Source organism: Gorilla gorilla, chromosome 4 (genome assembly GCF_029281585.2).
Source record: "Gorilla gorilla gorilla isolate KB3781 chromosome 4, NHGRI_mGorGor1-v2.1_pri, whole genome shotgun sequence".
Lineage (NCBI taxonomy): Eukaryota > Metazoa > Chordata > Mammalia > Primates > Hominidae > Gorilla > Gorilla gorilla.
Window position 1 is genome coordinate 14,094,606 of NC_073228.2, and position 3,257 is coordinate 14,097,862.

Sequence of the window (3,257 nt, forward strand, 5' to 3'; positions counted from 1 at the left end):
TTTGGTTAACAAACCTGTAGGCTTCTTCTTTGTTTTCAAATGTCACAGAAAATCTTTTTGTGCTATTGTAGGAATGGAATCTCTCCTTCCTTCAGCCTCATCTGAGTTGAGGTGGGGAGAGTTGGACACAAAGTTCAAGGGGAGAGAACACTCAAAACAGCCCCCAGAAAGCCAAGGCAGGGGTTGGCACACCAAAATGACACAGAGACAGCTCCATGCCCTAATGGGTCGATCCCATCCTTCAACAACAGTGGGTGGCTGGGATCTTCTGCATTTCACGGGAGGCTCAGGGAGATGAAGCAACTTGCCTGAGGTGTCACAGGTGTAGGAAGGAGAGTAGGGGCAGATGGGGCCCAACTCCAGGTTTGCCTGGATGCAGAGCCACGCGTTCCCCCCGCCTCCTCCTTGATGGGTTCTCTCTGCACGCTTCAGGGTGCCCCCATGCTCTGCTTGGCCCCTGCAGCAGGAGGGCACAGAGCTCACTGCTGGCTGGTCTCCATGGCAACAGCTGACGAGTCTGCATCAGATGATGGCAGAGCTGCCTTGGAGCGCGAGCTTGGCTGTGATGGCAGGGACTTGGGAGGAGAGGAGCTGGAGGAGTAGGGGATGGGGCATGAGCTGGGGTGCCGGATGGGCTGCTCTCCCAGCAGCCATTTGGAAGATGCTTCCAGTCAGGTCTCAATCTCAATCGGTCACTGGTCCATGTATATTTCATGGACATCTACCCTGTGCTGGGCACTGGGCATACAACCGTCTACTGGACCCAGCGTCACTCTCAAGGGGACTGTAGCCCAAGAGAGAGGCAGGTAGATTATCAGGTAATTCTAGCTCAGCACGATTGATGGGAAGGTAGGGAAAGTTTGGGACACATGCAAGGCCCTAGGAGAGGCACCCCACCGGGGCTTGGGGGCAGGAAAGTTTTCCAGGAGAGAGGAATATCTACGTGGCATTCTGGGGGGGGCGGGCGGGGAGAGAGAGAGAGGGAGAGAGGGAGAGAGAGAGGGGGAGGGAGAGAGAGAGAGGGAGAGAGAGAGAGATGAATGAGATCTGCCAGGAGTCCTCAGTGCCTGGAGCTCCAAGGGAGGAAGGCTAGGGAGGGAAGCCATGCTTGTCCTGGGGCCGAGATGAGGAGGAAGGGGAGGGTCTGCTCCAGGCCAGCCCTGGACAAGGGGATAAATTTTGTCTTCACCAGACACTGAATTGGTCATCCTCACCTCCCACCTTACAGATGAAGAAACTGAGGCTCAAAGACCCACAGCGGGACGGAGGAGGTGGACCCGGCTCTGATGCAGGTGGCTGGTTCGATGGCAGACTCCCCTGTGCCGAGACTCCCAGACCAAATCCGGAGGTCCTGGAGTTGAGTGGGTGGGTCTGCCAGGGCATGGCCAGGCTGCCTGTCTCTGGAGACTCCCCCAAGGAAGTTTCTTGACCTTGAGGATGATAATGCAGGGCAGGCTCTTGAGGGCTGTGCAGGGACTCCCTGGAGAGCCCTGGGAAAAGCAGGTCCCCGCCTGCCTGGGCCTCTGCCTCTGCTGCAGGGGCCAGCACAGGTGTCAGGTCTCCACACATTTCATGTCCAGGCCATTTTCCCACTCTAGGGCCAAGGCTGGGCACTTCCCAGTCAGTGGCACAGCTGGTACTGTGGGGTCTCTCGCTCTGCAAAGGTTGGTTTCAATCCCAAGTGTCACTGCTGGAAACACTGGCCACCCCGGGACATGTGGTCTTGCCAGTCCTTCTGCAGGGCTCTGTTTCTTAGGTCCCAATCATCTGCAGGGAGCACTAGTCCGAGATCTTCCAAGATGCTGGGCAGGAACAAGCCTGCTATGCTCATTCCCAAAGGACTCCACATCTAGATAAATGAAGGCCTGGAAGGCTCTTTGGCTCTACACTAGCAAAACAGCTTACGTCACCCTGCCTAAAGAGACAGTCAGGAAATCCCCTTGTTCCTGGGCGAGGAGAAGCTGGCCCAAACGGAGTGACGGCATTGAGCAGATACTACCCTTGGCTCGCTCATGGATGGGGCGGGGCCTGCTGACCTTGACAGCAATCAGGGGAGGGGGTTTGGAGGGAAGGGGTTAGCTGGTGAAGGTGAGGGAAAGGACTGGAGTTAGGACAGGGTGCAGCGACCACATCCTGTGACGAGGAGGCATCTGTGACCTGTGTGATCTGCCAGGCAGGCAGCACAAGTCATTGTACTGCTACTATGCCCGCTACTGAGACAGGAACAAAGAGAGGCTGTTTCTGCCTCTTGGTGCTCTCCGTTGGACACGTCTGCTGGGCAGTACTGGCTTTTACCATAGGTATTTTTCTGCTCTTCCTTCCCTCCTCCTCTCCCTCTCTCTTTTCCAGGGCACTCACACACACACACTTGCACGCATATGCACAGTTGCACACACATGCATTGAACACATGTGCACATATATGCGTTTGCATACACTTGCACACCCACACACCTGTGCACTAGCACCCATTTGCACGCATGTCCACACACTTGCACACATGTGCATTTGCAGAAATGCACCCTTGCACTTGTGTGACACACCTGCACACTTGCACACACCCATTTGCATACAGGCACAGACACACTCGCATACATTTGCACACACAGCCACAAACTTGCACAAGCAGCACTTGTACACTGACACATCCGTTTGTGCCTATACAGTGCACACTTATGCATTTGCACACAGCTATGCTTGCTCACACATTTGCACACACCCACCCACACACTTGCACACATACTACACACTTGAGCGTGCAGCACACATACATATGTGCATACATGCACATTTGCACATGCACACAGCAGTGGCACACACTTCTCTATCACTCTCCCTAGTCGCTGTTCTCCCCTGTGATTCCCATCCCTCTGACCGTCCCTGCTCACTTGCTGCCCCCTCCACTGGAAGGGCCCTGGCCTGGTGCCCTGTCTCTGTCTGTCTCCACCGTGCAGGGAGGTTTCACAAGGACTGGCTGATGTCTCGCCTCGAGATGGCCTGGCCGCAGCTGCTGCTGAGCGGAAGTCTCTGAGGGGCGAGGCTGAGAGGAAACCACACTCTCACTGGGGTTCCCGCAGCTCTGGCCTCTGGGGAGGGGTGCGGAGATGTGTGGGCGTGAGATGGCTTTGAGGGAGGGACAGCATGAAGCTTTTCTCTGGGTCTGTCTTTTCAGTCTCCAGGACAAAACTAGGCCACTGTGCTCCAGGAGAAGGGAAAACCCATGTCCCCCCAGGCTGGGCCCACCGGCAAATCGGGCTC

The 3,257-nt window shown here is 55.9% G+C and overlaps 1 pseudogene; it reads left to right on the forward strand.

The window, feature by feature from the left end:
* The first annotated feature begins 713 nt into the window (after positions 1-713).
* LOC129523537 (uncharacterized) lies at positions 714-2,839 on the forward strand (annotated as a pseudogene).
* Positions 2,840-3,257: the final 418 nt, after the last annotated feature.